Genomic DNA, 26,104 nt, shown 5'->3' with positions numbered 1-26,104 from the left:
AGAGACCGTCAGAGGCAATGAGGAATTTGCAACAGCAATGGTACGTGATGGATAGCAGTTACAGGAAGGGGAGAAAGTCTCAGATACAGGAACATAGGTGGGTTAACTCCAGGAAAGATAAGGGAGGTAGGCAGTTTGTGCAGGAGTCTTCGGTGACTATCCCCATTTCCAACAAGTATGCTGTTTTGGGAAATGTAGGGGGTGATGGATTCTTAGGGGAATGTAGCTCAAACAGCCAAGTTTCTGATATTGAGACTGGCTCTAATGCAATGAGGGGTACATTGGCCTCCAAGAGATCAACTGTGTTAGGGGGCTTTATAGTCCGAGGTACAGACAGACGTTTCTGTGGCCAGCAGAAGGATTCAGGTTTTTGGAATCTCTTTTGGGGTAGAAGTGACGTGTACAAGAAGGACGGATTGCACCTAAATTGGACTAATATACAGGCAGGGAGATTTGCTAGTGCTGCGTGGGGGGAGGAGAGGAGGTGGTTGGACCCAGGGAGATAGTGAGCAAAGAGATCATTCTGAGGCTAGTACAGTTGAGAACAGAAGCAAGGCAAACAGTCAGGGCCGGCAGAGACAAGGTAGGACTAATAAATTAAACTGCATTTATTTCAATACAAGAGGCCTAACAGGGAAGGCAGATGAACTCAGGGCATGGTTAGGAACATGGGTCTGGGATAAGTGCAATTACGGAAACGTGGCTCAGGGATGGACAGGACTGGCAGCTTAATGTTCCAGGATACAAATACACAGGAAGGATAGAAAGGGAGGCAAGAGAGGAGAGGGAGTAGCCTTTTTGATAAGGGATAGCATTACAGCTGTACTTAGGGAGGATATTCCCTGAAATACATTCAGGGAAGTTATTTGGGTGAAAATGAGAAATAAGAAAGGGATGATCACCTTATTGGGATTATATTATAGACCCCCCTAATAGTCAGAGGGAAATTGAGAAACAAATTTGTAAGGAGATCTCAGCAATCTGTAAGAATAATAGGGTGGTTATGGCAGGGGATTTTAACTTTCCAAACAGACTGGGATTGCCATAGTGTTAAAGGTTTTGATGGAAAGGAATTTGTTAAGTGTGTACAAGACAATTTTCTGATTCAATATGTAGATGTACCTACTTGATCTACTCTTGGGAAATAAGGCAGGGCAGGTGACTGAGGTGTCAGTGGGGGAGCACTTTGGGGCCAGCGACCATAATTCTATTAGCTTTAAAATAGTGATGGAAAAGGATAGACCAGATCTAAAAGTTGAAGTTCTAAATTGGGCAAAGGCCAATTTTGATGGTATTAGGCAAGAATTTTCAAAAGCTGATTGGGGGCAGATGTTCGCAGGTAAAGGGATGGCTGGAAAATGGAAAGCCTTCAAAAATGAGATAACGAGAATCCAGAGAAAGTATATTCATGTCAGGGTGAAAGGAAAGGCTGGTAGGTATAGGGAATGCTGGATGACTAAACAAGTTGAGGGTTTGGTGAAGAAAAAGAAGGAAGCACATGTCAAGTACAGACAGGAGAGATCGAGTGAATCCTTAGATATAAAGAAAGTAGGAGTATACTTAAGAGGGAAATCAGGAGGGCAAAACGGGGACATGAGATAGCTTTGACAAATATAATTAAGGAGAATCCAAAGGGTTTTTACAAATACATTAAGGACAAAAGGGTAACTAGGGAGAGAATAGGGCCCCTCAAAGATCAGCAAGGTGGCCTTTGTGTGGAGCCACAAAAAATAGGGGAGATACTAAACGAGTATTTTGCATCAGTATTTACTGTGGAAAAGGATATGGAAGATATAGAAAGTAGCGAAATAGTTGGTGACACCTTGCAAAATGTCCATATTACAGAGGAGGAAATGATGGATGTCTTGAAATGCATAAAGGTGGATAAGTCCCCAGGACCTGATCAGGTGTACCCTAGAACTCTGTGGGAAGATAGAGAAGTGATTGCTGGGCCTCTTGCTGAGATATTTATATCATCAGTAGTCACAGATGAGGTGCCGGAAGACTGAAGGTTGGCTAATGTGGTGCCACTGTTTAAGAAGGGTGGTAAGGACAAGCCAGGGAACTATAGACCAGTGACCTGACGTTGGTGGTGGGCAAGTTGTTGGAGGGAATCCTGAGGGACAGGATGTACATGTATTTGGAAAGGCAAGGACTTATTGGGGATAGTCAACATGGCTTTGTGTGTGGGAAATCATGTCTCACAAACTTGATTGAGTTTTTTGGAGAAGTAACAAAGAGGATTGATAAGGGCAGAGCAGTAGATGTGATCTATATGGACTTCAGTAAGGCATTCAACATGTTTCCCCATGGGAGACTGGTTAGCAAGATTAGATCTTACAATACAGGGGGAACTAGCCATTTGGATACAGAACTGGCTCAAGGGTAGAAGACAGAGGGTGGTGGTAGAGGGTTGTTTTTCAGACTGGAGGTCTGTAACCAGTGGAGTGCCACAAGGATCGGTGCTGGGTCCTCTACTTTTTGTCATTTACATAAATGGTTTGGATGAGAGCAAAGAGCTACAGTTAGTAAGTTTGCAAATGACACCAAAATTGGAGGTGTAGTGGACAGCGAAGAAGATTATCTCAGATTACAGCAGGATCTTGACCAGGTGGGCCAATGGGCTGAGAAGTGGCAGATGGAGTTTAATTCAGATAAATGCGAGGTGCTGCATTGTGGGAAAGCAAATCTTAGCAGGACTTATGCACTTAATGGTAAGGTCCTAGGGAGTGTTGCTGAACAAAGAGACCTTGGAGTGCAGGTCCATCACTCCGTGAAAGTAGAGTCACAGGTAGATAGGATAGTGAAGAAGGCGTTTGGTATGCTTTCCTTTATTGGTCAGGGTATTGACTACAGGAGTTGGGGTAGTCCGTACAGGACATTGGTTAGGCCACTGTTGGAATATTGCATGCATTTCTGATCTCCTTCCTATCGGAAAGATGTTGTGAAATTTAAAAGGGTTCAGAAAAGATTTTACAAGGATGTTGCCCGGGTTGGAGGATTTGAGCTATAAGGAAAGGCTGAACAGGCTGGGGCTGTTTTCCCTGGAGTGTCAGAGGCTGAGGGGTGACTTTATAGAGGTTTATTAAATTATGAGTGACATGGATAGAATAAAGTTAAAAATCACACAACACCAGGTTATAGTCCAACAGGTTTAATTGGAAGCACACTAGCTTTCGGAGCGACGCTCCTTCATCAGGTGATAGTGGAGGGCTCGATCGTAACACAGAATTTATAGCAAAAGTTTACAGTGTGATGTAACTGAAATTATATATTGAAAAATTGATTATCTGTTAAGCCTTTCATCTGTTAGAATACAGTGATAGTTTCACTTCTTTCATGTGTAAATCACAAAACCTTTTTTTAAAATTGCACTCTCGGGTTAGCTGTTAACAGCTAACCCGCGAATGCAACTTTAAAAAAAAGGTTTTGTGATTTCCACATGAAAGAAGTGAAATTATCACTGTATTCTAACAGATGAAAGGCTTAACAGCTAATCAGTCTTTCAATGTATAATTTCAGTTACATCACACTGTAAACTTTTGCTATAAATTCTGTGTTACGATCGAGCCCTCCACTATCACCTGATGAAGGAGCGTCGCTCCGAAAGCTAGTGTGCTTCCAATTAAACCTGTTGGACTATGACCTGGTGTTGTGTGATTTTTAACTTTGTACACCCCAGTCCAACACCGGCATCTCCAAATCATAGATAGAATAAATGGACAAAGTCTTTTCCCTGGGGTTGGGGAGTTCAGAACTAGAGGACATAGGTTTAGGGTGAGAGGGGAAAGATATAAAAGAGACCTAAGGGGCAATGTTTTCATACAGAGGGTGGTACATGTATGGAATGAGCTGCCCGAAGAAGTGGTGGAGGCTGGTACAATTGCAACATTTAAAAGGTATTTGGATGGATATATGAATAGGAAGGGTTTGGAGGGATATGGGCCATGTGCTGGCAGATGGGACTAGATTGAGTTGGGATATCTGGTTGGCATGGATGGGTTGGACCAAAGGGTCTGTTTCCATGCTGTACATCTCTATGACTCTAAATTGGAGAAAGGCCTATTTCGACAGTATTTGGCAAGAACTTTCAAAAGCTGATTGGGGGCAAATGTTCGCAGGTAAATGGACAGCTGGAAAATGGGAAGCCTTCAGAAATGAGAGAACTAGAATTCAGAGAAAATATATTCCTGTTAGGGTGAAAGGAAAGGCTGGTAGGTATCGGGAATGTTGGATGACTAAAGAAATTGAGGGTTTAGTTAAGAAAAAGGAGGAAGCATATGTCAGGTATAGACAGGATAGATCGAGTGAATCCTTAGAGTATAAAGGCAGTAGGAGTATTGGCAATTACTCTGGAACCATTCAAAAAGTATGCTATTCTGAGTTACGAATCAGACACTTCAGAGGGTTACACACAGAAATAAAACAAAGAACTGCGGATGCTGGTGATCTGAAACAAAAACAGAAATTACTGGTGAAACTCAGCAGGTCTGGTAGCATCTGTGGAGAGGAAGCAGAGTTGAAAAGTCACCTGACTCGAAACAGTGACTCTGCTTTCTTCCTACAGATGCTGCCAGACCTGCTGAATTTTGGCAGCAATTTCTGTTTTTACTTCAACGGGTCCTGACTGGTTTAAGATCACAGTTACTGGTTACAATCTGTTTCAACTCTTTGGTGATTATTAAATTGAGCCCTGACTTATCACTGACATGTTCTCCTTTCCCCCCCACAACCAAACCTGCCTAGATGTGCCCAATCCACCCTAAATTCCTTGACTCTACACCTAGGCTCTGAACGCCACCCTAACCCACTCACCCGCCTAGCCTCTTATCCCCCGACCTACCTGACACTTTTTTTCTTTCAATGTAGCTACAGACTTTTAAATCACAAAATGTGGTACTGACTACTAAAAAATTGGGTTTAATTTTCACACTGATGCTCTCCACTGTTTACTTTGTGGATTTTTGGATTTGCCTGTGATGCTTTGGGCAAGAAGGCTCGGAGCCTGAAAATTTACAGGAAGAAGTCCTGCAGGAAGAACTTTTTTGCCTGATCAGTCCTGCTGAGTTTCTTTAGTACTTTCTGTTTTTATTTCTAGCCTTTCATTTTCCTCTCAATATAAACCTATGTTCATCTAAAAGTCCCAAAGCTCATAGTTTAATTCAGTGCAAGTCTCATTTATCCATAACCAGATCTAATATTGGCTCTTCATCAGATCAGCACCTCAATTTTCAATTTTTTTTCAGGATGCTTGATGATCTCTCCTCTTCCAACTGAGTGGTCTCTTTCAAACCTCCAAGCCTTCAGAATCTCTGCCCTGTTCCGCGTTATTCTCTCGGAAGCCAGGGAGATTGCTGAGCTTTTCGCATTGATCTTTAAATCGTCATTGTCTACAGGAATAGTGCCACAAGACTGGAGGATAGCAAATATGGTTCCCCCGTTCAAGAAGGGGAGTAGAGACAATCCTGGTAATTATAGATCAGTGAGCCTTACTTCAGTTGTTGAAGTGTTGGAAAAGGTTTTAAGAGATAGGATTTATAATCATCTAGAAAATAATAGTTTGATTAGGGATAGTCAGCATGGTTTTGTGAAGGGTAGATCGTGCCTCACAAACCTTATGAAGTTCTTTGAGAAGGTGACCAAACAGATAGATGAGAGTAAACCGGTTGATGTGGTGTATATGGATTTCAGCAAGGCATTTGATAAGGTTCCCCACAGTAGGCTATTGTGCAAAATGCGGAAGAAATGGATTGTGGGAGATGTAGCAGTTTGGATCAGTAATTGGCTTGCTGAAAGAAGACAGAGGGTGGTGGTTGATGGGAAATGTTCATCCTGGAGTCCAGTTACTAGTGGTGTACCGCAAGGGTCGGTGTTGGGTCCACTGCTGTTCGTCATTTTTATAAACGACCTGGATGAGGGCATAGAAGGGTGGGTTAGTAAATTTGCAGACAACACTAAGGTCGGTGGAGTTGTGGGTAGTGACGAAGGATGTTGTAGGTTACAGAGAGACATAGATAAGCTGTAGAGCTGGGCTGAGAGTGGGCAAATGGAGTTTAATGCGGACAAGTGTGAGGTGATTCACTTTGGTCGGAGTAACCGGAATGCCAAGTACTGGGCTAATGGTAAGATTCTTGGTAGTGTAGATGAGCAGAGAGATCTCAGTGTCCATGTACACAGATCCTTGAAAGTTGCCACCCAGGTTGACAGGGTTGTTAAGAAGGCAGCTTAAAAATGTGTTGCTGGAAAAGCGCAGCAGGTCAGGCAGCATCAAAGGAGAAGGAGAATTTGTTAAGAAGGCATACAGTGTTTTAGCTTTTATTAATAGAGGGATCGTGTTCCGGAACCTTGAGGTTATGCTGCAGCTGTACAAAACTCTGGTGCGGCCGCACTTGGAGTATTGTGTACAATTCTGGTCACCGCATTATAAGAAGGATGTGGAAGCTTTGGAAAGGGTGCCGAGGAGATTTACTAGGATGTTGCCTGGTATGGAGGGAAGGTCTTACGAGGAAAGGCTGAGGGACTTGAGGCTGTTTTCATTGGAGAGAAGGTGGTTGAGAGGTGACTTAATAGAGACATATAAGATAATCAGAGGGTTAGATAGGGTGGACAGGGAGAGCCTTTTTCCAAGTATGGTGACGGTGAGCACAAGGGGGCATAGCTTTAAATTTAGGGGTGATAGATATAAGACAGATGTCAGAGGTAATTTCTTTACTCAGAGAGTAGTTAGAGTGTGGAATGCTTTGCCTGCAATGGTAGTAGATTTGCCAACCTTAAGTACATTTAAGTTGTCATTGGACAAGCATATGGACGTACATGGAATAGTGTAGTTTCGATGGGCTTTAGATTGGTATGGCAGGTCGCAACATCGAGTGCCAAAGGAACTGTACTGCGCTGTAATGTTCTATGTTCATCCTTGATTTTAAATGTTCTATCATTGATGGAGTACTCTTCTACTGTCCTGGCCTTTGTAATTCTCTCCTTTCTGCCTCTGTGCTTCACTTCTCTTTGACCAAGCTTTTGGCCATCTCATGAAATTTACCTCCGTTACTCATTGTCAAAATTCTTTTTGATAAATTCCTCTGGATCTTCTACAGTGTTAAAGGCACTGTAAAAATGAAGTTGTTTCAAAGAACCTTGCTGAAATTGGAATGACTGGAAATTCATCAATAAATTGTTTATATTAACCTTAGAAAACGTGATGATGCTGTGGCTTTCAAGAAGTTATTTTGTCCTGGCTTTTTGAAGAGATTATAAGGCAGAGGTGGTGAGCTGTCTGTAAAAAAGTAAACAGTATGTTATCTTGCGGTTTTTATTTAAAGTTGGAACAATGGAAGCAACCTGGGTGTGGCCAACTCTCTCAGACCAGGCTTTCTAGGTATCTTTTCCAGTTTTAGCTTTAAGCAGAAGCTATTGGGATTTCAAAACAGTTGAAAGCTTCAGTGAATGTCTTTTGGCTGTTATTCTCTGAGTTTTCTCTTGATGCTTTATCCTCCTGGATTGGAGAACAGCATGTGAGAATCTGTGTCAGAATTTACCTTTTTGCTAAGGGATATGTTTGTGGGATGTTAGTATACTGGAATAGTTAATTAGTAATAGTCATTTTGTCAGTTATTCTGTTTAGAGTTTCCCATCTGTTGTTATTCTGAATTCTTCTTTCTTCGGTTGTATTTCAACGACAGTGTTTAAATAAACCATTTTACTTAACACCGAGTAGTTTGACCAGTCACATTTGGGACACTTTACATTTGCCTTTAAAATAAGAAAAAAATTAATGTCTAGGCTACCTTAAAATATTTTGAGGGAGTCCGGTCTAGTCCCTTGGGTGCCTATGATAATCCATTTTGAGAAATTTTATTTTCTCTCGTTTCACCTAAAATTCATATATTGCAAAATGCAAAATCTGCTGAAAAACAGCCAATTAAGGGCATTTTAGAATGCATCACCAAATATATTGCTTGATATGTTAGGAATGGTAACTATAGGGTTCAGTTATTCAATTTTTCTGTTTGATTGTGAGTCTGTTTACTGTTGATGTGCTTGATTAGATAAGCCTTTTTATGAACAGAGTACAAATAAATGAATGTAGAAGTTGCTGAAAGCATGAGAGAGTTGTAAGTGTGGAAGAATTTTTTTAAAAATTCCTGTCAATAAAATCTCTACACACAAGCTGGTGTGTCATCTTTGCACATCTTAGCAATATAATATATACAACAATAATTTGCATGTTGAGCCTCTAAGTTAAAACAGGGTTTGTTATAACAGGCTTTTGGTAATTGTATGCCAATGTGTAATCCAATTTTAAAATACTGGAAATGACTTTTAAGATATTTGCAGAACCACTCATCACATACATTGTAATACAATGACCTTGGTATTTTAAGAGAGATTCAAATCTTATAATGTACCAACACGTGTCCTTGCGCCCCCCCCCCCCAAAAAAAAAGCCTAATTTTTGAGCCTCAACTAATGTCTGCAAACAAATAGAATCAGTGGAATTCTCAGTATTGATGGCATTGTGGGAGTGTGGTTGTAGGCAGTCTCTACTCTTGACTTTGAAAACCATCCTGAATGATTGATGAATGTGATTTGTGCTGAATTTAATTTGCGCTTCAAATTCACAGAAACACAGAATTGTTAGTGTAGAAGGGGTCATTCAGTCCTTCACATTTGCCCCAGAATTGCAAGTCTCCTGACATTATCACTACAGGCAGTGCCTGGGTTCCAAGTGGTTCCGTTCTCTAGTCTATTTGCAAACCGACTTATACCCCAGTAGAACAATACAAAATAGCCATTTGTAAGTACAGGAAACATTTGTCTGATCTTTAAAATTACACCCCTGTGTGGGATTATGTTAGTAAGTATGAGCATTTGTAAATTAGAGACACTGCACTAATGTCTCCCAGTGATCTTTTGCATGATCTAAGCCACTTTTGCACAAAGTAGTACAAGAGCCAGCACTAATATTTACCTCTGTAGCACGTTCTTTGCGTTGCATAGCAACTGACTTCTGCAGTATAGACATTGGATCTCCCATAGCAACTATGTTGAGTATATCAGGATAAGCATATACTACTTTCTAGTTTTTCAACGTAATAATAAAATAGTGAACAATTCTATACAATATAATATACAACATAATTCTCATTGCTTTTATTCTACTTGAAACCAATATTAAGCTTGCTATTCTTAAGGGCAGGCAAATATTGTTTTGGCACTCCATAGTCAAGATAAAATTTATTTTACTGTTAGGAATATTCTATGTATTTTGAAAATACATTTGCCATGGCCAATCCACCTAACCTGCACACCTTTGGACTGTGGGAGGAAACCGGAGGAAACCCATGCAGACACGGAGAAAATGTGCAAACTCCACACAGTTGCTTGAGATTGGAATGAAACCTGGGTTTCTCGTGTTGTGAGGCAACAGTGCTAGCCACTATGCTGCTCCTGACTGAATAACTGAACTGTCAGCTCTGCCATGTCCTGCTTTCTCAATTTCCAAAACGTCAGCACTTCGGGGAGGTTAATGAGAAAGCTTCAGTGAAGCTCTCTTTGAAATGCAGTGCAAGTGTCTGGGCGAAGCTTGCTACCAGTTGTTCAGAATGGCAACAACTCATCCAACAAGCTACATCATGCATTTAGCCCAATGCCTGAATGATGAAGCAGAGCAGCAAAAGAGAAGGAAGGAAAAGGAAGCAAGTCCTACTATTTGAGGTGTTGTTCTGCCCTATATGCCCAAATACGTGTGGGGTGAGAATTGGCTTTCTCAGTCTTATGATCTTGGCAGAACCTAATGACCTTGAGTTGGCATCGCCTTTGAATCAAGAGATAACTTTGGTGTGATATTGTGAATGAATAGTAAACCGAATTTTTAAAAGATCTTTTTGGCATTATTTCTTGTTGAGCATCTCCTGTCTTAGAGCTATGCTTTGAAACCAGTACCTAACCAGTCAGATTTGCTCAGCAGAACTGCTTTCTTCTACGCTTAGACACCTGCCTCCATTTATACTATAGTTTATTTGGCAAGTATGTTTTCATTCACACATCTAATAATTCCAGAATTTATTACTATAGTGCTGTCTTCCTTTCCTCTGACTTAAAAACAAATTTATTTAAATCTTTATTGTACATTTCTACTGTACAAGGTCCTGCTTGTTCATGTAAATCAGCATAGACTGGGGATATTTGTGACTTGATAATCCTTAAGACATGGTTAAGTTCAAGGCAACAGGTTTAAAACCTTTGATTCTAATTTGCCCACAGCCTGATCCTATGCTAATTTTGAAACTATTCTATTCATGTCTACTTCCCTAAATTCCAATGCAAGTAACTTGTGACAAATTTTATAAATATTCAGGTGGAAAGAAGAGGAGAGTTTGAACTGCATTTTGCCAGTTTGTTTAAGGTTTTCATGCCAGAGTAATTTCTAAGTTATATGTCCTGATGCAGTAGAGCTGAGGCTGTTGTAGGAATCTGGCTGAATGTGGTCTACTGATTTTAACTTCTTCACACTCCCTAGAAGGCTGGAATAGGTGCCAGTGGCAAACTGAAAATGTACTTTGTACCTTTAACCCATATATGGAATAACATGACCACTCTCATAAGGCCCCTGAAAGTGGCCCTTAAGTTCTGCTGCACGGTTATGTTCCCTGACTGCTGTGCTTTTCCAGCACCACTCTCATCTGGACTCTGATTTCCAGCATCTGCAGTCCTCAGTTTTGCCCAGTTCCTTTAATGGTGGTAACCTACAATCTGTTGATTAAAGCACCTTGCAGCTCTGAGAATACTTCGATGGCCACATATGGGCTTTCTTTGACATAGAGCTGAGAGATTGCTGCCGAACTAATTGTTTTCTGCCAGACTTGGATGACAGTTTGGAACTTGAAAGAACCCTGTCCTTGTGAACAGGGCAGCCATCATCTAAGTAATACAAAGATGACTTGCAAATTACAAGATCCTATAGCAATTCCCAACCAATCCCTGGAATGATCCTGGACAGGTTGGACCGAAGGATCTGTTTCCATGCTTTACATCTCTATGACTCTATAGTGAAGAAGTTGAATGACACTCTCACTGCCTTTATCACAGACAAATGGATGCACACAATATCCCAATGACCTCAACCTCTCCACCATGCCATGTGTCAGTAATCACCTTGATTAATAGTCTCCAATATATTGATAAGGCTGATCATTTTATGCTGGGTAGTACATTTAACCATTAGACTGCTTTACTGCCACTGTGTGCCCTCAATATACCTGTGCTAGCCCAGTAGCGTGTTGCTGCCACATCTCTGGCAGTTGCATCTCATTCCTACTTGGCTGCTAACATTCCTCTTTCTAACTCTTCAACCTTCAATGGATTTCGAGTCCCTACCCCCTGGTTTGCAGGAGTTGCTTCAAGGGTCCTGGGAGCAAAGCTTCTGATTATTGGCATTTACAGCAGCCATTCCTCACAGCAATCACTTTGCAATGAACTCTCTTCCATTGATAGCTCAGAGCTTTCCTGTTTAGGAATTGTATGCAAAATAATGCCTATCAGTTACAGGCCACAATCACCCTGCCATGTTGTAGCATCTATTAAAACACTTTGCTACAGAAGCTCCATGGGAATTATGCCCTTTCAAAAAAAAAGTCCTATTGCTGTGCAAAATAACCACTCGTGAATCCTGAACAGCCTCATTGGATACCTGCCATTGATTAGTCCTTCCTGTTCCTGCAGTTTCTTCCAATTTTCCTGATCCCTTAACCTCCAAGCTAATCTTCGTGTGACCAGGAGAATTCAGCCAAATGGTTTGACTCAATTATCTTTTATTCAGAATTCTGACATTTGATTTTTGCATTAACTTGCAATCTTGTTCTTTTTATTGTTGTATACTAAATGATCATCTCATGCAATAATGAAAGTTCATCTTTTTCATTTCAGTCGTTAGATTAAAGGACTCCTGGATAGATTTCAGTGTTTGCAGGAGGTACCATTCATGTACATATTTGAAAACCACGCATTGACTGTGTGTATCTGTTTATAAATAGGCCACTTGACTTAGCCAATTAGGATACCTGCTGTAGAAAGTACGGTTGTAATATTGTCCAATTAATGATCTGTTCTGTGGTTTTTTTTAAGCTGGCCTACCAGTGCAAAGAGGACACTTTGATGCCTAACGGAGTCTTTTGTTGGCATGTAGTGCTGTAAAGGGAAAAGTGTTCCATTTTATTGTCATAAGATTTCTAACATCCAGTAATCTAACATTTCTAGAAAATGCTGAATCACAGTAACTTCAGGTATGCTCAAGTTATTTCATCTCAATAGGTTCTTTGTGTATTTTTCCAAGCATTAAATTGTTTGAGATACAGCTTTCTAATGTAAGTGGCTATTTTTTATTAGAGCCTGTTTATTGGTCATATTGAAGTGGAACCCAGTTTGGTATCATTTAACATTCGTTCTTTCGAGCATGGTTCATGGGATTAGGAGCCTTATGTAATTTCCTCTATCTTCATGCAACATCCAGAAATATCAAACAAAATAATAGCATCTTTGAAATCCGTAATTAATTGAGATTGTGAATTAACCTGGGGCATACTGTTCTGTTTGGCTGAGTGCCCTGCCACATGGTGCAATTTCAATGCTCAAGTGCACTAATACAAAATTAATAGAGCAAAGCAAAGGGGGAGAAAAAGCTATAAACACTGATATGCATTGCGCTGAACATATCATTCATGGTCCATGTATTCTGGCTAGAATGAATTTTGAAATGGCAAAATGGGTTCAAATTCCAGGATAGCAGATAGTGAAAATTTAATTCAGTAAAACCTGGAATTAAAAATAGAGCCAAGAGTAAATCATTTGGCCCTTCTAGCCTGCTTTGCCATTCAGTATGATCTTCCCCAAGTGGCATCGCACAGCTAGATTGCTAATCATTCTTTTCTCATTACAAAATAACCTGTGTAGGATTGTAAGTTCTTTGCTTGGTTCCTCTACGTATTGATTCAGTGCACCATCCCATAGACATGCCAGAAAGTCCGGCTTGACTATATTGATAGTGATTTGCTTTCTTTAATCTATATGCAGATAATGTGACTTGGTAACCATTGTCAAATGTTGTAAAAGGTCTACATGTGACTCCAGACCCATAGCAATGTTATTGACTCTTAACCACCCTTTGGTCAATTAGAGATGTGCAATACTGGCTTAGCCAGCAATTCCCAAATCCCACGAACAAATAAAGAAATTCCTGCAAATCTGAATTTAAAAAAATAGAAAATTATGAAAGTACTGAGCAGAAATTGAGACAAAAAGTGATTTTTTTTTAAGAGCTGAGAGAAGTTAGAGAAATAATAGCCTTTTAAGCAAGTGCAAACCCAACAAATTAAGGGAGTTGTGGGATGGAAGCATAGTTAAGAAATTTAAAAAAGGATCTGTGATAGGGTGGTAAGCAGATGAAATTGAATGGCAAACGTTGATAGTGCAAGGCAAAAGGGAGTGGCAATGGGGCAAGTTTAGAGAGAAAAGATGAATCTAGAGGAAGTCTGACAAGCAGTATCGTAAAGAGCTCTTGTCTAAAAACAGCAACAGTCTCAAATTCGGGAGAAAAAGAGGTGGGTGCCAAGATTATGCTGTGAAATTATTGAAATTAATGCTTGATTCTCAAGTCTGAGACCACCTTAACTTAAAGATAAGGTGGTGTTCCTCAGGTTTATACACAGCTTCATTGGAACACTAGGAAACAGGTCAGAGTAGGAATTAAAATTTCACATAATTTCTAACCCCATTTTCTTTTCCTTATACTTCTGTTTGTCTTCCATCCAGGTACTCCTCCCTCCCCAAACTTTATCTTTGCCCTCTTCATCCCTTTCCCTATCTATGTATTTGTTTAAAACCTATTAATGTTCCCAATGGAATGTTCCCAATTCTGATAAAAGATTATCAGCCTTATATTTTAACCATCTCTTTTCTCTCTCGCTCTCTCCACAGATGCTGTCTGACCTGCTGAGTATTTTGTGTAGTATCTGTTTTGATACCATCAACACTTTGCATACTTATACCCTCCATACCTCGTCTTTTCTGGGAAAATCTGGATGTGTCATCACCAAACTCTGAACTTAACTATTCCTGATTTAAGATTCTTCAATTTGTTTTTGCCCATGTCAGAAATGACAAAAGGCATGTAGCCCAGGTCTAGCAGTAATCATTTGTGTACATCATATGCCAGTGATGAGTTATGCACTGCTTGAGTATATGGCCCTTAGATTCTTTGGTTGTGACAGATGTCATCACTTGGAGTGTGATAGAAAGGCTTTCTGGGATCTGGTGGGAGCATGTGAGTTGAAGGTAAAATTCAGAAGCAACTCATCAGAGGTGACATGTCTTGGCACATGAAAGAACTGTAAGATAGAACACTGGTAAAGAAACTTGGTAGTTCTTATTGAAAATAATTTGAATTGTTAAGAATACATTCAGATTGTCAAGCTTTTAAAGTTTAATTTTTACTGTTATCCAAAATGTGTTTTTCTCCATTCACAGGATGAGTGCCACCAACTAGGCCAGCATTTATTGGCCATCCTAGAGGACTGTTAAGAGTCAACCACATTGCGATGGGTCTTTAATATATCAACACACTTATTTTTTTAAAAATAGTAGTCTGAGGAAGTGAAAAGGGGCAATTCAGTCCAGAAGTTCATAAATAAGTAGCAGCTCGTATTTCTACTTTCCAGAAGGCCTGCATTTGATAGTGCAATGTAATAGTGATCCATGCTGAGTAAATTAAACCATGTTCTCGATTGTTTCTTTTTATTTTTCTGCTCAGTCAGCTGATGTGAATTGGACTAACCGAAGAGGCACTTCTCTTTTCTATGTATCATCTGTTGTATTCCCTTTTTCTGTTCCAGATTTCTGTCAATTTCAGTGCCAGAGCCTAGAGGTGAACAGCAGAAGTCACAATGTGAGTACACAATGTTGCTTTGCTGATGTTGTGGTTTATTTTTGGTGTGTAAAGCATCTCTCTTTATTAAAATGTTGTGTGCCTTCTCTCCTTGGATCCTTTGCTAAGTAGCCCTGCTGCCAGTGTGATGCGAGCCGTTTCCATATTTTGGTCAATGCCTCTGGCTACCTGCAAGGAGGTGAACAAAATTCCCTAATTTGCCTCCAGACTAAATTAGATAGTTAAAAGGTGTGGTCTCCCTACCTATGGACTAGATGATCCAGGTTCAAGTCCTACCTTCTGCAAAGGTGTGTCACAATATTTCTAAACAGCTTGTTTAAAAATTAAAAGCATAGCAGCCCCAAAGTTTAACTGTCATTGCACCTCCCCCTAAAAAATGCGTAATAGTAATATTTTTCAACATTGTCACTGTCTAACATTATTGGCACTTTAACCACTAATTTAATGTATGCAGTACAGGTTATATACCTTATCCTTTTGTCATATTTCACCATTAAACATCTTGTCATGGCAAAACCTAATGCTTAACTAGTAGTACTCAATTGTACGTGATAATTAGGGTTTAATATTCATTTTTCATGATGCTTACTTTCTGATATCCTACTGTGGAAATTACAGTTTTGACTGAAGATCTGTCCAAACAGTTGATTGCTCAGACAGCCAATGTTAAAACAACATCAGAATGTCAGACTCGTAACAAAAGTTTAACAGCAGGGTTAATGAAGTTTTTATAGCAAAGTCAGACCGTTGAAACTCTGAATGACTTCACTTTCTGTCCCACATTGCTGAATATCCCTCTCTTAATATACTTTAACAATTTAGTTAAAAGTTATGACACATTAATATGACAGAAGGCAGTTGAACCTAGATCATCTGGTCCAGAGGCAAGGAAACTACCATTGTGTAACTGTCTTGAGGTCCATCAGAATGACTAGAAATGCAGAGATGGTGTAAACTTGTGTTGGATTCTACCCAGTATAAACTCTTTTGACTTGGTTGCTACGTGGACATAGGGCCCAAGTTAAAACTTATTGCATTCATTTTGCAGCTTTCACAGGTCCTTAGAAAATTCTGTACTTAGTTTGGTCTGATTAACTTTGTTAAGAACAGGTGTGAATTGTAATCTAAGAAGAAATCCTCTATCATAATGGTTCTTACTCTTACCTTCATTAACCTCCTTCATAATGTCTAGTTTTAAAGAAGAACATTAGCATGGTTTTGACTTTTTAACACAGTCTTCTAACCCCCCTGTTGAGGCTTTAAACTGCTGATTTCCATTCACATGTATTACAAAGATGCTTCATATTTAATATTTCTTAGAGGGCTTAGGTTTTGAAGGAGTTTTGAAGTATGGTTTTATTTCAAGTTTTATGGAAGCACTGAGCAGTTTCTTTAAGGTAGGCCAGTGCAAAGTCGCTGTGGACATCGGCAATTTTGTTTTGAACCAAGCTTCTTCAAAATTGTAAGTCACGTGATACCTATCCTTGTTCAGCTATAGTTGTTTAGTGACTGGCAGAAAAGTGTTTTGGTAGCTGAATTAGTTGGGGGGGGGCAAGAAGCCTGTGAGGAAGAGCTACCATGCTAATCTCTCCTATCCTGAAAGAAAAGGCCTCTTGTTAAATTCAGGGTGAAACCTATTTCTGTGTGAGTGATAGGAGGAAGTTCTCAATATTGAAAAGATTACTGAATCCAAAGATGATAAGTGTTGTGACAGAAGGCAACTTCTTACTTTGCAATTCTCAACTGTTCTTAACAAAGTTAATCAGACGAAATCAAGTGTACAAATTAAAAACCAGAACAAGTTAAAGCTGGAAAGTAGACACAATAAAGTTTGACCTGGGTATGTGTCTCAGTGGCAGCCGAATCAAGTGTAAATGTCCCTCAGCAAACTATAGTTGATAAAGTGTGGTGCTGGAAAAAGCATAGCAGGTCAGGCAGCATCCGAGGAGCAGGAGAGTTGATGTTTTGGGCAGGACCCTTCTCCAGCGCCACACTTTATTGACTCTGACTCTCCAGCAGCTGCAGTCCTTACTATCTTCTTAGCAAGCTATGTCTTCCAAGGCTCAAGAGATGACCATGCACCCCCTCGTCTGCAAGTTTTTCATGTCTAAGACTGTAAAGTCTCTCTTAAACACTCATATTGTGTCCATTTTGTGTGAATGCAAGATTATTATTATCCTTGAGGTTGTTTTCATGCTTGAGTCCATTAGGGTTCTTTGCAAGAGATGCAGTTCTGACACAGCCTCCTTCTGCAGAAGCAATTGATTTTTTTTCTGTTACATAACATACTCATCAGGTACTTTACGAGCATTATTAATATTATGCCAGAGATTCAACAGAAGTAGTGATTATCCTTCTAGTTAGTTCAAAAATTCTCTTGCACTGTTTTTACTTTTTGCCTTCGTATTCAACACTACTCATGTCAGGTTCTTTTCGAACAAACGATAGCTTCTTCATTCAGAATTTTAAATTTGCATTCAAAGACATGTAGCCTTCTTTGCATCTCTATGGTAATATTGCTGCTTGCAGTGGAGTCATTTGTTTTGAAAGTAGTGCTTTCCTTTTTTCATTACTAACTTTGAGTGCTTTGCTGACTGCTAAGTCATCTTTTGCATAGGTTCTACCTGTTTGTTTAATTCACGCAATTTGAATTCATCGGCAGCTGCCATTAACCCCATGTCAGTCAAATGGACTGCAGTGGTTCAAGAAGATAGCTCAGCTGCATCTTCTCAAGTGCAAGTAGGGGTGAGCAGTAAACATTTGCCCAGCCTGCGATGTCCACATCCTATGAAAGATTATTTCTTTAATAAAGTTTTTTTTACATTAGCCAAAAACTGTAAGACTGTTAAAAATATGAACAGGAGTAGCCAGCTCTGCCATTCAATAAGATCATGACTCTATCTCTTGTCTTTTCTACTAGAGAAGTAAAAGAAAAATCCGAGCAGCCAGCTGCTCTTCTCACTTTTCTCAGTGAGCAGTTCTCTCTGTATATTTCCTGTTGAAAATAAGAGGGAAAACCCTCTTTGGAAGCACTAAAATGGTGAATCCTGAACCAGTGATTTACTGTATCCACAATCTCATGTCATCAGCAAAATATTGGAGGGAATTGAAGAAACCCCGAAAAAACTTATCAACATCTGTGATTGGGAATGGTACCTAAACAGCACTACTTTTTAATGTTTTTCCTTCCCCACCCACAATATTTGTTGCTTCCCTTGTCTCTTTTGACTGTCCATGTGTGGGAATTGTAAACGAGATAGAGTTTAAAATATAGAGTCATAGATCATAAATTCATCTTGTATAGTTTTGCTGTTGGTTAAAATAGTTTGATTGCAATCAATAGCTCTTTTTTTGCAATGGAAAACAACCTGGTGTGCATATTCTTATAACCTCAATTAGACAGTTAGGTTGAATTGGGAAATTTAGTGAATTAATCAAATTTTCCCATTTGTGATGACTAGGAATGGAGAGTCTTAGTTGCCAGAGCACTGTCCTAGTGAGGCGAGACAAAGCTGCTGTGGCCTTTTGTGAAATCCCGAGAGACTAGAGACCTTTTGTGAGGCTGAGTTCTTTCCTAATAGAGAATTGGCATTTTTAAAAGGTAACTAGGACACAGTCACTACAATTACAATAGAGGAAATTAAATCACACTGTGAATTAATTTCATACAAAAGAACAGATAAACTTTTGTTAATGCCCTGTATCAATGCATATTTATGTTGTGAAATTTCTTGAGGGAAATTCCTGTCACCTTCCAACACAGCAATTGATCTGTTATATCTCTTAGGATATTAATTTGTTTGCTTGCTTTGTCGCACAAAAATTGTGTCATGAAATTCTTAACTCACAACTTCAATAGTTTTCTGTGCTCTGCTCTGATCTAATCCAAGAACAAATATGTTCAAAACTACTGGTTCGTTATAAACTCCTACAGCATTTTCTGAGATGCACTATACAATATCTCAACTATGACAGTCTTGCCTTTTAATTTCCAACATTCAGCTTTTCCATATGCTTTCATATGACAAAAATTGCAAGTTGGTCCCCTTAAATCATACTTATTCTCCATACTTGTTTTAAACAAGGATGGAGTAGGTTTAAAATTGGAAATGGTTGTGTGCGCGTTTTAAATGTACTTTTATTCAATCCCAAGCTGACCCATTTGGATTTAAAATTACTGTCTTCATGTAAGAATTGATGTAGGTAAGTCCTAATATAGGGATTCCCACTCTGGGTTAGGCGTTCCAATGAGGAAGCAGGACAAACAGATGAGGTCATGAGCTCTTCCTCATCTGAAGCAGCAATGATCAGTGTTGAAACAAATTAGGCCGGAATAAATTCTTACAGTGGTCCACTTTGTTGAAACTATAACTTCCAATGTACTCTGTGACAAGACTCTGGCTGGATATTGAGAAATTTGCCAGACAAATTTCTATCTTGTTACAATTTTAAACAAAGAACTGTGAATGCTGGAAATCTGAAACAAAAACAAAAATTACAAGAAAACCTCGGCAGATCTTCAGAAAGGTCACTGGATTTGAAAACAAATTCTGTTTTCTCTCCACAGATGCTGACAGACTCAGAGTTTCTCCAGATTTTCTATTTTTATTCCATTTTGTGTTTGATCTAGAGATATTCACTCCATGGCCTTGAACTGCTTGTCATACCTGTGGCCTATACCTCCTTGAAAGTCACCACTTCTTTCCCCAAATGCTGCTGCTATCTCCCCAACCCTTCTGTTCACTGTTTTCCACCCAGTGGCTTGCTTGCTTGCGTTCTCTCATCTCACCACCGCTCTCCTGAGCCTCCCCTCACAGCAATGGTTCTGCAGAGGGAAGTAATGACGAAGATGGTCAGGGGCACAATAATGAGTGGGAAAGTCAGAGTGTAAGTGAAAAATTGAGTAGGAGAGTCAGGCAATGAAATGGCAAATGGGAGAATCTGGGAACAGGACAGGAGTGGCAGCAAGCACAAAATAAGTTATTGGAGTTTTGGAAGTTATTAGAGAGGATTTTTGAACCAGGCAGTTCAAAGCAGCTAATAGGTTTTAATGTAAAACCTATTTATTATGTGCCATCTTGCAGCAAAGTAATTTCTACTTATCAAGAACGCGTAAAAATTGTGTGATATGGGATGGTTATGTAACCCCCTCCCATTTATCTCTCAGCCCTGAGCCACAAGCCTCATTCCTGATGAAGGGCTAATGCCTGAAATGTCGATTCTCCTGCTCCTTGGATGCTGCCTGACCTGCCGTGCTTTTCCAGCACCACACTCTCCACTCCTCAGCTCCAACTTCTGCAATCCTCACTTTGTCCTCCATAGTTATGTAAAGCTGAGAAAAGTAGAGAAGTTATACTCCATGGATGACAAAGTTTAATGCTTGGTGTACTATATACAGATAATGTGTTTATCTTATATAATTTCTATAAATCAAGTTAACATTTTATTTGCAGAAATAAATTCGACTTGTGACCTGATTGAAATTTTCACATATCCCTTTTGGCTATTGCTGTATTTCTAAAGAATACCCTTGGTTTGATTGATCCATGTGCTTGGAAGTTTGTATTAATATTCCTGTAGTTATAAAAGTAAGGGGCCAATGGAGATAATGCAATGCTCTTGAATAAATTTGTGATAGAGGATACAGAAGAATCCTTTCTCAGTTGCTGGAAACCTTGTTCCCACTTTTCGTGACTTCATTTTATAACACTTCTGTGCTCAACTCCTCTCCCCCACACTCACTCCGTTGTCAGAACTCCCTCTTCTCCGCTCTCAGCCTGGTGCCTTGACAATTTAAGATGATTAAAATGGGGTCACGATGGCCAAGGTTTTAGCACTGTTCGAAGAGGTTAAGTAAATTTGTCAACATGAACATTTTGCTCTGTCACGCGCTCTTAAAAATGTTTGCATTACTTATTGTAGTAGCTTCAACGTTTACTACATTGCATTGCTGGTGATTAGGATTTCTTCAAAAGACTTGTTAGTTATTGAAACTTACCCACTCCCCCTCCATTTCTTTTCTTTGGGTAGGGAGTGAGAAATGCTCTCCCATATAGTTAATTTGATCTTGGAACAATGTGTATATTAATCAACTAGATTGAAATTTCGTAACCTGCTCTGCACTTGTCAATTGTTTTGTGACAGAATGCAGGCAATATTATTTTGTTGTGTTTATCACGCTTTACAGCAAAAGAAAATTACATTATTGAAAAAAAAATGAAATTGCCCCCTGTTTTAGTCAGGTGGAGCCTAATGTTAGTTTAAATGGCTCTTGGTTTTTATGGTCGACAGCTGCAGATAATTGGCTTTTTTTCCCTCAACAAAAAAGACTAATGGAGTCGCACAGCATTCATTGCCTTTTATCCCATTATAATAGTAATGTATTTAACTTCAGTTTTTAAAATTGATTTAGTGCGAAGCTGCTTACGGAACATGTAGCAGAAATGACAGGCAAATGGTGCAAAGTGTCTTTCTGCTTGAAGGGTCATGCATGAATGATTGCCAGTTTCTTTTTTTATTATTAAAAAGATTTTCTGCGACTGAAATAATATTTTGTACTGAAGTACGTTGTAAAGTTATGTCTGGTTTTCAACCCTGCAGTCAGGCTTAAAAAAATTAAATATATCAATGATGCTTCCTTTGTTAAGAATATTGCAGGTGTATAATGAAAGAGCTACCATTTAAAAAAAATTCTTTTAGGTAAAATTCTTCAATAGCATTTCCTTAAAAGTATGTGGTCCGAGAAGTAGTTCTACCTCTATTTCAGTAAAAGCTGTATCCTAATGACTTTTCAACAGATTGCTATTTATGCTCTGTTCCAAGTTGAAGGTACTAAACTAAAACATCTTTTGAAAACCAGGCAACACACTTAATAATTTCTTATGTGTATGAATTACATGCATGACTACTTACAGGAGTTGACTAGTTAGGTTACCAGGTACCATGCATGTCAGCAGGGACCATTGGAAACATTAACTCTCCAGCTTCATGTTCCACTACTGCTAAACATATTTTGTGGAGAATATTTTTTAATGGAAGTGTATACATGGTGACATCATGGGGTAATATTTATTATTTGGCTCATTGTTTTATTCTATGTGATTCACCCAAAATCAGCATAACCCTCGAAAATGCTGCAGTTTTAAACACTTTCTAAGTGACACAGGTCTAAAATTAAGTGCTCCTTTGTACTTGTTAAAAATGTTTTGTGTTTGAAACCACTCCTCGCCATATTGTGGTTGTCTACCGACTTTAGAAACACTTTGTACAGGTAATGAGCTTCTATCCTCAACAGGATGAAACAATAGAATGTGCCATGAGCATGCTGGGCTTTACAAACTGAGTCAACATGATTAAATGAATTGGATCAGGGATGTTACTGCTATTTTCATCTGTGTCCTTTGCCTTTTTTTTTACAAAAGTAAAAGATCAAATTAAATATACAAGTTGACTGTAGTAATTAAGCCCTCTGATTTAATGTCTGTGTAGAGCTGCAGAAAATGGGGGATGTACTAAACAAGTATTTTGCAACAGTATTTACTGTGGAAAAGGATATGGAAGATACAGACTTTGGGGAAATAGATGGTGAGGCCTTGCAAAATGTCCATATTACAGAGGAGGAAGTGCTGGATGTCTTGAAACGCATAAAGGTGGATAAATCCCCAAGGCCTGATCAGGTGTACCCTAGAACTCTGTGGGAAGCTAGAGAAGTGATTGCTGGGCCTCTTGCTGAGATATTTGTATCATTGATAGTCACAGGTGAGGTGCCGGAAGACTGAAGGTTGGCTAACGTGCATTGTTTAAGAAGGGTGGTAAGGACAAGCCAGGGAACTATAGACCAGTGACCTGACGTCGGTGGTGGGCAAGTTGTTGGAGGGAATCCTGAGGGACAGGATGTACATGTATTTGGAAAGGCAAGGGCTGATTATGGATAGTCAACATGGCTTTGTGCGTGGGAAATCATTTCTCACAAACTTGATTGAGTTTTTTTGAAGAAGTAACAAAGAGGATTGATGAGGGCAGAGCAGTAGATGTGATCTATATGGACCTCAGTAAGGTGTTTGACAAGCACTCTAATGGGAGACTGATTAGCAAGGTTAGATCTCATGGAATACAGGGAGAACTAGCCATTTGGATACAGAACTGGCTCAAAGGTAGAAGACAGAGGGTGGTGGTAGAGGGTTGTTTTTCAGACTGGAGGCCTGTGACCACTGAAGTGCCACATGGATCGGTGCTGGGTCCTTTTACTTTTTGTCATTTACATAAATGATTTGGATGTGAGCATAAGAGGTATAGTTAGTAAGTTTGCAGATGACACCAAAATTGGAGGTGTAGTGGACAGTGAAGAGGGTTACCTGAGATTACAACAGGATTTTGATCAGATGGGCCAATAGGCTTAGAAGTGGCAGATGGAGTTTAATTCAGATAAATGTGAGGTGCTGCATTTTGGGAAAGCAACTCTTAGCAGAACTTATACACTTAATGGTAAGGTCCTCGGGAGTGTTGCTAAACAAAGAGACCTTAAAAGTGGAGTTGCAGGCAGATAGAATTGTGAAGAAGGCGTTTGGTATGCTTTCTTTTATTAGTCAGAGTATTGAGTGCAGGATCTGGGAGGTCATGTTATGGCTGCACAGGACATTGGTTTGGCCACTGTTGGAATATTGTGTGCAGTTCTGGTCTCCTTCCTATCGGAAAGATGTTGTGAAACTTGAAAGGGTTCAGTGGGGTGGCACAGTGGCCCAGTGGTTAGCACTGCTGCCTCACAGCACCAGGGATCCCAGGTTTGATTCCAGCCTTGGGCAACTGTCTGTGTGGAGCTTGCACATTCTGCCCGTGTCTACGTGGGTTTCCTCCGGGTGCTCCAGTTTCCTCCCACAGTCCAAAGATGTGCAGGTCAGGTGAATTGGCCATGCTAAGTTGCCCATAGTGTTAGGTGCATTAGTCAGAGGGAAGTGGGTCTGGTTGGATTACTCTTCGCGGTCGGTGTGGACTGGTTGGGCCGAAGGGCCTGATTCCACACTAGGGAATCTAATCTAATCTAAAAAGATTTAAAGGATGTTGCCAGGGTTGGATGATTTGAGCTATAGGGAGAGGTAGAACAGGCTGGGGCTGTTTTCCCTGGAGCATCGGAGGCTGAGGGGTGACCTTATAGAGGTTTACAAAATTATGAGGGGCATGGATAGGGTAAGTAGACAAAGTTTTTTTTTCCTGGGGTCTGGGAATCCAGAACTAGAGGGCATAGGTTTAGGGTGTGAGGGATATAAAAGAGACCTAAGGGGCATCTTTTTCACGCGCACAGTGGGACGTGTGTGAAATGAGCTGCCCGAGGAAGTGGTGGAGGCTGGTACAATTGCAACATTTTAAAAGCATTTGGATGGATTTATGAATAGGAAGTGTTTGGAGGGATATGGGCCAGGTGCTGGCAGGTGGGGCTAGATTGGGTTGGGATATCTGGTCGGCATGGACGAGTTGGACAAAATGATCTGTTTCCATGCTGTACATCTCTATGACTCTATATGGGTACTCATGAAATTTATCCAAAAATATTATTCTTGATAAAATAAATAGTTAAGTTAATTTGCGAGGTCATCACACTCAGCAATCGTGATTTGAATGGCCCGTGGTTCACAAGTCAGAACTTCCACAAATGTTGTGGAGTTTTATCTGTGTAGCATGTTTCAAGTTTCTTACCCAGATGTCAATCTGATTGAGAGACTTGACTTGTGGACTGGATGGTGTAATTGCAAGTTGATATGGGGTCTGAGAAGGTCAGTGAAGTCTGATTCTAGTGAAGGATGTAAACTAGCTTAGGGGCTGTTCCTTGCCATAAGCACCAAACCACCTGCTTTTGGGTAAAATAGACCTCTGTTGGTTTGATAAGTTCAAATATGGAAGATGAAATAAAGTACCTTAAAATGTAAACACTTTGAATTGTCACAAAGTAAATCTTAACCTGTGAAGCTTAGAATGTTTCTACAATAATCGTAAATGAATTTTGTATCATGGTTATTTGAGAATTTAATTGATTTTGGGTGGCATTTCATAAAGAGACCTAATTTGAAAAAGAGGAATATGGCTTAAGAAAATATTAACATGAATGTGCACAAAGCAAGTTGACATGGAGCAGTATGATTGACAGTCTAATTCATTATTCAGTTAAGCATGGGTGATGTAATTTATCTTGTAAGGTCACGTTAGCATGTTCTTCACTCTCAGCATGCATTCTAAATATAGCCTTGATAGCGATACACCAAACAGAAACCACAGTGAAAGCCTAAATAGACATTTGATGCTATCTGGAAAATTTAATTACATCCATCTATGGATTTTATGGTGATGAAAAGTTTGAAGGCATCATCATCATTAATTTTATCATCCATCTAATGATGACTCTTGCACTCAACCACAACACTGGCAACTTCAGTATTCTGCTCACAGTCTATGTTACACCACAAGGTTCCAAACATATTCTTTTCAAGGGTTCTTCTTGATATTTTCTTCATTTTTCTTTTGTTTTCAGGGTTCCATTTTCATTCTAATAAATGCCTTCATCAAGTATGTAAAAATCACACAACACTAGGTTATGGTCCAACAGGTTTATTTGGAATCACTAGCTTTCACAGTGCTACTCTGAACTTTAAGTGCATTTAAGTCGTCATTGGACAGGCATATGGACGTACATGGAATAGTGTAGTGGGATGGGCTTCAGATTAGTATGACAGGGCGGCACAACATTGAGGGCGCTGTAATGTTCTATGTTCTATGTACTCCTTCATCAGGTAGCTGTGGAGCAGGATCATAAGACACAGAATTTACAACAAACGGGTTGCGGGTTTAGTTTCATTAATACGTAAATCCCAGGACTTTTTAAAGTCACATTCTCGCAATAACTTTAGGTTTTATAAAACGAAAGGTGACATCTCAGCTCAGACATTATCGATAAGATGAGCACCTCGCCAAGACCTTCCCTATGCCTCCACTTCTCGCCTTTAAACAACTGCCAAACCTTAAACAGACCATTGTTCACAGCAAACTGCCCAGGCTTCAGGACAACATCAACCACACCACTATACAACCCTGTCATGGCAACCACTGCAAGATGTGTCAGAGTGTCAACATGGATACCACCATTACACGTGGGGACACTACCCACCATTTACACAGCAG

The 26,104-nt window shown here is 39.7% G+C and overlaps 1 protein-coding gene across 7 annotated transcripts in view; it reads left to right on the top strand.

Annotated features, from left to right (window-relative positions):
* LOC122564059 (transcription factor RFX3-like) overlaps positions 1-26,104 on the top strand; it is a 279,903-nt gene that overhangs the window by 67,008 nt on the left and 186,791 nt on the right. For 6 of the 7 annotated variants that reach the window (XM_043718574.2, XM_087994441.1, XM_087994433.1 and 3 more), the window contains exon 2: positions 14,886-14,938. The gene's annotated coding sequence lies outside the window, so the exon portion shown is untranslated. Of the gene's footprint in view, positions 1-12,050; positions 12,282-14,885; positions 14,939-26,104 lie in introns of those variants that run through there. The other variant, XM_087994426.1, reaches the window with a different exon arrangement.

This window comes from Chiloscyllium plagiosum, unplaced genomic scaffold (genome assembly GCF_037043375.1).
Source record: "Chiloscyllium plagiosum isolate Xiang-an unplaced genomic scaffold, Cpla_swu_hap1 HiC_scaffold_2, whole genome shotgun sequence".
Lineage (NCBI taxonomy): Eukaryota > Metazoa > Chordata > Chondrichthyes > Orectolobiformes > Hemiscylliidae > Chiloscyllium > Chiloscyllium plagiosum.
The sequence above is the reverse complement of the archived record's forward strand: the minus strand, read 5'-3'. Positions and strand labels throughout refer to the sequence as shown.